Genomic DNA, 10,744 nt, shown 5'->3' on the forward strand with positions numbered 1-10,744 from the left:
GTTAACAAGGTTTTACTAAAGCCATATATAGCCATATATGGAAAAATGCCCCACCCTCTGTTGGCCATGTTTTTAAAGCAACCGAAACCATTTTCGAACTCACCCGAGATATTATTGGGACACATCTTCTGACCAAGTTTCATGAAGATCGGAAAATAAATGTGGCCTCTAGAGGGTTAACAACGTTTTACTATAGTCATATAAGGAAAAATGCAACGCCCCTGGCGGCCATGTTTTTCAAGCAACCGGCATCATTTTAAAAATTGTCCAAGATATTACTGGGATGAATCTTCTGACAATGTTTCATGAAGATCGGAAAATAAATGTGACCTCTAGAGTGTTAACAAGATTTTACTATAACCATATATAACCATAAATGGCAGCCATGTTTTCCAAGCCAACGTTACCATTTTCGAACTCATCCAAGATATTAATGAGTCCAATCTTCTGTCCTAATATCATGAAGATTGGACAATAAATGTGGCCTCTAGAGTGTTAAAAAGACAAACGTTGATGCCGCACGCCGCACAACGGACAAAAGGCGATCACAAAAGCTCACCATGAGCACATTGTGCTCAGATGAGCTAAAAAAAAACACATTGATAATGCTACATAATAAGGACAATGCCGAAATTTTAAGATCGTATTAATTATTTATTAAGTTCTATGAATTTTAAAGAACATAAGGTGTGAATGAATTTAATAAGGTTTTGATCTTAAGTTGGTATCATTTGAAAACATGAAATAACGTATTTAATAGAACATGATCAATTCAGCATTCATAACATGTTTTAACAAAAGTAACGTGTATATAAATAATAAAATAGATAAACAGGTTACTGACGTACCAAGTTGTAATATATCAAGTGAGAATTACAACAAATAATTGCGAGGCTCGCTTTTACATTCGTGCTGAATATAATATATTATACAAGAGGGCCATGATGGCCCTGGGTCGCTCACCTGACTAACCATATACAATCCCAACCCAGTTTTCCTCAAGATAAACATTCTGACCAAATTTCATGAAGATTGGATGAAAACTGTGACCTCTATTGTCTACACAAGGTTTTTCTAATATTTGACCTATTGAACTAGTTTTTGACCCCAGGTGACCCAAATACAATCCCAACACAGATTTCATCAAGATAAACATTCTGATCAAATTTTATAAAGATTGGATGAACACTGTGACCTCTATTGTCTACACAATGTTTTTCTATTATTTGACCTATTGACCTAGTTTTTGACCCCGGATGACCAAAATACAATCCCAACCCAGATTACATCAAGACAAACATTCTGTCCAAATTTCATGAAGATTGGATGAAAACTGTGACCTCTATTGTCTACACAAGGTTTTTCTATTATTAGACCTAGTGACCTAGTTTTTGACCCAAGATGACCCAAATACAATCCCCACCCAGATTTTATTAAGATAAACATTCTGACCAAATTTCATAAAGATTGGATGAAAACTGCGACTTCTATTGTCTATACAAGGTTTTTCTATTATTTCACCTAGTTACCTAGTTTATGACATAGTGACCTAGTTTTTGACCCCATATGACCCAAATACAATCCCAACCCAGATTTCATCAAGATAAACATTCTGACCAAATTTCATAAAGATTGGATGAAAACTGTGACCTCTAATGTCTACACAAACAAATTGTTGACGGTTTTTCCTATTATTTGACCTAGTGACCTATTCTTTAACATCAGATGACCCAAATACAATCCCAACACAGATTTCATCAAGATAAACATTCTGACCAAATTTCATAAGGATTGGATGAAAACTGCGACCTCTATTGTCTACACAAGGTTTTCCTATTATTTGACCTAGTTTTTGACCTTGTGGCCTAATTTTTGACCCAGAGATGACCCAAATACATTCCCAAGCCAGATTTCATCAAGATAAACATTCTGACCAAATTTCATAAAGATTGGATGAAAACTGTGACCTATACTGTCTACACAAATTGTTGATTTTTCAATTATTTGACCTAGTAACCTAGTTTTTAACCACAGGTGACCCAAATACAATCCCAACACAAATTTCATCAAGATAAACATTCTGACCAAATTTCATAAAGATTGGATGAAAACTGCGACCTCTATTGTCTACACAAGGTTTTTCTATTATTTGACCTATTATGTGACCTAGTTTTTGACCTAGTGACCTAGTTTTTGACCCCAGATGACGCAAATACAATCCCAACCCAGATTTCATCAAGATAAACATTCTGACCAAATTTCATAAAGATTGGATGAAAACTGTGACCTCTACTGTCTATACAAACAAATTGTTGACGGACACACGCAGACACGCACGCACGCACATACGGACGCCGGACATCACACGGTCACATAAGCTCACCATGTCACTTCGTGGCAGGTGAGCTAAAACAACAGGGCAGTAGGATATATATATAAATCTAATGTTTTTACATTCACAATTAATCTTTTTTTGTTGCATTTTGGGTCTTAAAGGGGCCTTTTCACAGATTTGGTCATATATTGAAGTTTTCATTCAATGCTTTATCGTGATAAATGTGCACATTGGATCTAAAAAGCTAGAGTAAAATATCAAGAATAAAATTAAAGATAGAAAAAAGTAATCTTAAACTGAGCTCGAACCATTGACCCTGGAGTAAAAGTCTATCGCTTATACCAATTGGCCATCTGTGCTCATGCAATTATTGATGTATTTTATACTTTATATAAGCAATCTTCGTAACGGCTCAAAATATAACGACAATAACAGAACTCTCAAAATTATTCAATCGTTTTGAGATGCAACGCTTTATAATTTCCGTGTTTTTAAATCGTCAAAAGATGCATATAATGAATATTTTAGAGCATGGTTAATTTTCAGTAGTTTTAGTCTATTTGCAACGCAAATAGGCTTTTTTAATACCGCATTTCAATATCACAGTGGAAACGGTTGTCCTTTTTCAAGCCTTTACTGATTTTGGGCAGACGAAATAGATATTGTATGTAGTATTTCGTAATTCTTACAATTTTTCATTTAGAAACTTTTGTCTAACATTTTCTTCCAAGAACATTGCTCACATCATTTTTGGTGAATTTTTCTAAGACCGTTCTACGTGAAAGAAGCGTTCTAAGTAACTAAAACAAATTTCGTTCATAAAACAATTGTATTATTGGCAAAAGCGAGTTATTTTTAGAAAATTACCATCTACAATGCAAACTTAAAAGAATTACGTCCCTTGAAAACAAAGGAAGACAATTATATTACTGCTTCATGCGAGGTAGGGGACTTTTATTGCTTAGCAATATTCTTGTTCTTCATACAAAATCTTTTTGATAGCCTTTTACATTTTAATTCAGACAACTAATTCTTTAACATTTACTTCAGCAGAAACTAACCTGCATCTTGCAAATAAACTTTCAAAGACATCTGCGCTATTGTTTTTTTATTTTGTAAATTTACCAAAACGTGAAAAGGCCCATTTAAGTATACAACACATTGTTATCAAACAGTTTTTCTTACTTTAATTCAAATCTATCGAAAAAGAAAACTTAACAGTTGATTCCGAGTAACATGTCACACATCCAAATTGTTACCGACATAAACGCCTACTAACCTGATATAATTAAATAAGAAACTCTGTAACAGGCTAATATCAGCACAGAGGTGTGATAAAATAAATCAAAAAGTGAGTATGAATCGTATAAATAACTGTTTAAAACAACTACATTGACAAATTACCTTACAGAAATGAGAAAAAACAACTTCAAACGAATATACATGATGCTGCTACAACAACAAGTGCACAAAAAGAAGCAAATGCTTTAATTTTACAATACGTTGAGTATTAAAAATAGTTAACAATTAAAATTCTTATGCTAACGATTTGTCTAACGTTAAGCGCTTAAACAAACGGATGTTTAAGCAGAACTAGAGCTTTGTCACAGACGTGACGTATACCCCCACATGCTGCATTGACACAGACTATTTTGCATTCTGTCTTCACAAAACAAGAGAAGCTAATTTTTGCGACTTTTAAGAATTATTATGCAATTATCATTTATGGCCATTTTGACCTTCGAACATTTGAATTCTTTCGCATGACACGCCATCCAATGACTGTGAACAAAATAAATCTACAGAGTCATTTTAAAATCTCACAATGAATGACATCGTTATGGCCCGGACAAGATTTTGTATGGCCATGTTTGACCTTTGAACTCAAAGTATTGCCTTGACCTTGGAGATATCGACATAATTCTTTCGTGTGACACACCGTCTAATGATGGTGAATGAATGGTTTTAAAATCTCACAATGAACGATATAGTTATGGCCCAGACAAGCTCATTTATGGCCATTTATTTACCTTTGAACTCAGTGTGACCTTGCCCTTGGAGATATCGACGTTATTCTTTTGCGCGACACACTGTCCAATGATGGTGAACAAACGTGCCAAATGATTTTAAAATCTCACAATGAACGACATAGTTTTGGCCCGGACAAGCTCATTTATGGCCATTTTTGACCTCTGAACTCAAAGTGTGACCTTTACCGCGGAGATATTGACCTAATTCTTTCGCGCGACACACCGTCCAATGATGGTGAACAAGTGTGCCAAATAATTTTAAAATCTCACAATTAACGACAGAGTAATGGCCCGCACAAGCTCATTTATGGCCATTTTTTACCTTTGAACTCAAAGTGTGACCTTGACCTTTGAGATATTGACGTTATTCTTTCGCACAACACACCGTCCAATTATGGTGAAGAAATGTGCCAAATAATTTTAAAATCTCACAATGAAAACATAGTTATGTCCCGGACAAGCTAATTTATGGCCATTTTTGACCTTTGAACTAAAAGTGTGACCTTGACCTTGGAGATATCAACTTTATTCTTTCGGGTGACACACTGTCCAATGATGGTGAACAAATGTGCCAAATGATTTTAAAATCTCACAATAAACGACAAATTTATGGCCCGGACAAGCATTTTACCTTTGAACTCAATGTGTGACCTTGACCTTAGAGATATTGATGTACATCTTTCACGCGACACACCGTCCCATGATGGTGAACAAATGTACCAAGTCATTTTAAAATCTAACCATATATGACATAGATATTGTCCGGACAAACTTTCTGTTTAAAACGCACTAAGTGACCCCGTGACCTAGACTTTTACATGGCATGACCCATATTAAAACTTGAACTTGACATTATCTAGATACATCTTCTGACCAAGTTTGGTGAAGATCGAATGAAATTTTCGGGACAGACAGACCGACAGACTGACAGACCGACAGAAAGACCGACAAAGTGACTCCTATATAGCCCCCATTACCAGTAATGGGGGTATAATTATATAACACATTTTTGCATCTTCCAATGATAGGGTTACAGTAAGTCCATCCGTTAATTAAGAAATAAAATATCAGGAATTGGAACTTGAATTGTGTTCGAACATAGTTTACCTCATATTCTGATTGCCATATTACAAAGTTTAACCAGAAATATCTTTAAAAACAAGAGTGCCAAACTGTCACAAGATACACCCGTTTGAAGGTTTTGGATAACTTGATAACTTTACAATGACCCATATTTGAACTTGATCTATATATCATCTAGACACAACTTCTGACCAAATTTGGTGAAGATAGGATGAAAACTACTTTAATTAGAGAGCGGACACCATGCGAAATGCTTGAAATGCACAAAGTGACCTCATGACCTAGTTTTTGACCCGACATGACCCATATTTGAACTTGACCTAGATATCATTAAGACCCAACTTCTGGCCAAATTTGGTGAAGATCGGATGACAACTACTTCAATAAGGGAGCGAACACCATGCTTAATCCTTGAAATGCACCAAGTGAGACCATGACCTAGTTTTTGACCTGGCATGACACATTTTCGAACTTGACCTAGAAATTGTCTAGATACAACTTCTGGCCAAGTTTGGTGAAGTTCGGATGAAAACTACTTCAATTTGAGAGCGGACACCATGCCTAACTTAAAATGTCCTAAATGACCCTGTGACCTAGTGTTTGACCCGTCAAGACCCATATTCCAACTTGACCTAGATATTGTCTGGATACAACTTCTGACCAAGTTTTGTGAAAATCGGATGAAAACTACTTCAATTAGAGAGCAGACACCATGCTAAATCCTTGAAATGCATTAAGTAACCCGTGGCTTAGTTTTTGACCCGGCATGACCTATATTCAAACTTGACGTACATATTGTCTAGATACAACTTCTGACCAAGTTTGGTGAAGATCAGATGAAAACTACTTCAAATAGAGAGCAGACACCATGCTTAATCCTTGAAATGCACTAAGTGACCCAGTGACCTAGTTTTTTGGCCCGGCATGACTCATATGCAAACTTTTACCTAGATATTGTCTAGATACAACTTCTGACCAAGTTTGGTAAAGATCGGATGAAAACTACTTCAATTAGAGAGCGGACACCATGCTAAATCCTTGAAATGCACTAAGTGACCCCATGACCTAGTTTTTTACCCGACATGACCCATATTCAAACTTGACCTATATATTGTCTAGATACAACTTCTGACCAAGTTTGGTGAAGATCGGATGAAAACTATTTAAATTGGAGAGCAAACACTGCTGTGAACGCCACCCGCCCGCCGCCAAGGGTGCAACTATAATACGTCCTGTTTTCAACGGGCGTATAAAAAGTTTCCATTTGTTAAATTATATTGCACAAAAGACTTGTATATTAGTTCGAACATGTATATTGAAAACAGTATAACTAATAAAAAGCAGTATGCTAGAATCATTAAGTGAAGTATAGCAAAACAAACTAAAACTACAAAACACTGCAAACGTAAAACAGTTATTTTTTAAATAAACATGCTTGTCCTACAATAGTATTTAAGCAAAAGAAATATGTCGAAAGTGAGCGCATACTCATTCTCGCTCTCATAGAATTGCATCAGCGGTAAGTGCAAAGGGGACCTTTAACACATACTGTATGAGAAGACGATCATGATGGCCCTTTGGTGCTCATCAGAGTTCACTAAAAAAAAATTTGTAGACATGACCTGATTGAAATCACACACCTAATAAGAGAACAATTTTATTGAACTAAATGAACATGAACAGTGTCCATAGAGCAAGGATGCATTTCTTTTCATAGATAAATAATAATGTTTTAGGCAAATGCCTACTGAAATGCGTACTTTTAAACAAGCTTTCCGGGCCTTAGATATCAGGTATTGTCATATTCAATAGATATATTATTAAAATAATAAAACATTATTATTTATCTATGAAAAGAAATGCATAAAGTATTAAGATGATACCTTAGTGTACAGTCTAAAATAAAACTGTGTGATTTTAACTTTAATAGTTCCTGAGAAATTAAATAGCAAATCTTAAAGGATTTCTGGCAGAAGCGACTATTTTATTGAAATACATATCATTCAATAGGTCATTAAAAAATATATTGCCATACATATTTTTTTTTATTTTGATAAAATAGTTCATTGATTTTTTCATTAGCCCATCTTGTAAAAAGAGACAATAATTGCAAATTACATATCTGCCTTTCCCACAACAAACTGTATTTCTATTTCTATATTTCTATACATCAGAAAAAACAAATTGTGATTTAAACTGGGCCGTGAGAATCAACGTGAATTCGAGAGTACACAAAACTTTAATTATTTATATATCATAGTGAATATATATAAAAAGTAAATGCTTTTAGTTAGACCTGAATACAAAGAAACACAAACAGTGTTTCAATTCATAAAATACTATTGTTGAATTCCACGGATACGTTTAAATTAGACTGATCCATTGAATTATGGCCTATATAAAAAAAAGCTTAACTTTGTAATGCGTCTTGTATTTCTATGTTATAAATTAAGATTATAGGCCTAGTTTAGAATTGTCTATTTGACCCCAATTATTGGAAACCTGCTGGGCACTCCACGCACAGTGTAGCTAAATCTTATAAACGGTGATCAATTATCATATTTAATGTGCAAAATGCAGCACACCATGGATACGGTAGTTAAAACATCATATATAATTATATATATTTCAAACCCTTAGATACGGATAAGCAGCAAACAGCATAAAACCTGAACAGACTGCGAGTAAGTCCCAGGTTGTTCTAGTTTTATGCTGTTTGCACATAGCCATTTTCACGTGGCCTCCAAGTGGGAAAGGATTAAGACATTTTATATAAGTTGAGAGTATAACAATGCACTCTCAAAGACAATAGTAATGTATTCTAAGAAAACAGATCCTCTGCAAGTGTTAATTTTTCTAAACTCAGCTTTTCAAAAATAAAGTTCGTCCTTAATCCAGCCTCAAACCGCAAGTGATTAGGCATAGAATTTGTCGCTAAGTCGTTCATACAAAAAGAGAATTCCGGTATTCCATGAGTAAGCATAGCTACAGTTTTTACCGTCCCAGCTGCTGGATCGAGGCAAGCGATCATTGGGGAACCAGATGCTCCCTGACCCATGGAACAATGAGTCAACAATTTGAATTTGTCGTCAAAACCTTTGTAACCCTGGTCGACAACAGCTTTTGGATCAATTTTCTTTTTACGCATTTTCTTTATATGTTTTTCATCCAAATTATCGATCACGACATTGCAGTGTTTTTGAAAAAAAATATCAATTTCTGATCGTAAATTCTGATCGTGTTGGTCGACGATTGGACATCTGTATTCAAAAACTTTCCTGTTACATTTCCCAACTCCACTAATAGACACATGCTCGAGGGATTGTGGTAGTTCTTTTTCCCAAAGACAAAGCTTCTCCGGAAGTTGTTGATCAGGATTTAAAATTTCAAGGACTGCAAAGTCAAATTTCTCGTCAAAAAATTCAATCTGTTTAAATTTGTATTTAAGAACAGAATTGCTTATTGCAGGATCGGAAAAGCTTATATAAGCATTTTGAAGTTTGTCTAAATCACTGGTTCCAGTATCCATGGGGTCTGAAAAAACACAAACACACATGTATCAATACTGTTTTACAGATTCATATGTATAATAATTCTATATCCTAAGGATATATTTGAAAAAGTCTGATATACCAGTATGTTTATATTTACATCAATTAAACTTTAAAACTTAAAAAAAAATACAACCCCAACAAAAAGTTAAAGCTTAATTTCAAACAAGTGGACCATGGATCCTAAGGCGCTCGACTGAGAAAGGAACTAGACCATTCTGAAAAAGTGCGAGCTTATTCATGAAGATTGGACCACAAAAGTGACTTACAGAATTAACATGTTGTTTTTGTTATTTGATCTAGTGACCTAGTTTTTGAGCTCACATAACTAGGTTTCAATCTCAGCCGAGATTTCACGGGCACAATTGTTTTGACCAAGTTTCATGAAGACTAGCCAATAAATGTGACTAATATAATGTCAACAAGTTTTCACTGTAGTGATATAAGGAGGACTGCCCCGTTTCACTAAGATTGCACTAAAAATGTGACTTCTTAAGCGTAACAAGGTTTTACTATAGCCATATAAGGAAAAATGCCCATTCCCCTGGCGGCCATGTTTTTCAAAAGACCAGAACTCATCCAAAAAATCATTAAAACTAATGTTCTTAAAAAGTTTCACGAAGATTTGAAATACATGTGACTTCTATAGTGTTAACAAACCAGGCCCATAGGCAGCCATGTTTTTCAACCAACCGAATCCATTTTCAAACTCCTCCAAGATATTAACGGGACACGTGTTCTGACCAAGTTTCATAAAGATTGGACATTAAATGTGGCCTCTAGAGTATTAACGAACATATTGTTGACGAGGCACAACGGGCGACGGACAAAAGGCAATCACAAAAGCTCACCATAAGCACAACGTCAGGTGAGCTAAAAAGGAATGCATATTTTAAAACAATTATTATAACAGATTATTTAGGGTATGACTACAATCGATAGACAAAGAAGCATGAATAATAGCTTTGTCAAAGGTTCTATCAAGTTTGTTTTTTTAAATAGTGGCTTTAAATTTCTTATGATCAGCCCTTCCCAAAATAAAATACGCTTTTTACCAAAATATATTTTTCTGCATTTTTTTCATGAGTAAGTGCGCTTAAGTGTGTTTTTTCTGTATTTTCATTTTCTTTAAGCGTATTTTTCTGTACTTTTTCATTTAAGAAGTCAATTTTTTTCAAAACAAGTGTATCTTTTGTAGACAAAGAGTATCTTTTTATGCAATAAGTGCATTTTTGTTCATTTAAGTGTATCATCTTAATTGCCAAAAAATACGCTTTCTGAACAAGTGCATTTTTTGGCAAACAAAGTTTTTTAATAGTGTTTAGACAAAGTGTTATGCAAAAAGCGTGTTTTTAAATAAGGTGCATTTTTTGAGCATATAAGTGTATCTTCTTATTTGCAAAAAACATCTTTCTGTAAAAGTGTATTTTTATGTGCATCTTCGTAAAAGATGAGTAAATCTCTAATAGTGTGTATTTTTGTAATAATTTGTTTAAACAAGAGCACCGCCTTGCGGGTGCAGACCGCTCATCTATTTTCTTTTTAAATGTGAAGGGACTCTCATTTTCAATCACAAAGGAGGGAGGGGTGGAGTGAAGAGGGGTGTATAGTGTGGGGGTGTGGACATTTATTACATTATTTTCCAAAAATGCGAAAAACAAATGCAAAAAAAAAACAAACAAAAAAAACATGGGGGTGGGGGGATTCTCGGGTGCGATGGTTGGACGGTATTTCAAACATAAAAT

General features: G+C 34.7%; 1 long non-coding RNA gene across 1 annotated transcript; it reads right to left on the bottom strand.

Moving 5' to 3' along the window:
* Positions 1-641: 641 nt before the first annotated feature.
* On the bottom strand, positions 642-7,252 carry LOC127837661 (uncharacterized). Its single transcript, XR_008029423.1, has 2 exons — positions 1,385-7,252; positions 642-1,239 (listed from the first exon to the last, which is right to left on the bottom strand). It is a non-coding gene; the product is annotated as an uncharacterized LOC127837661 (long non-coding RNA).
* Positions 7,253-10,744: the final 3,492 nt, after the last annotated feature.

This window comes from Dreissena polymorpha, chromosome 7 (assembly GCF_020536995.1).
Source record: "Dreissena polymorpha isolate Duluth1 chromosome 7, UMN_Dpol_1.0, whole genome shotgun sequence".
Classification (NCBI taxonomy): Eukaryota; Metazoa; Mollusca; class Bivalvia; order Myida; family Dreissenidae; genus Dreissena; species Dreissena polymorpha.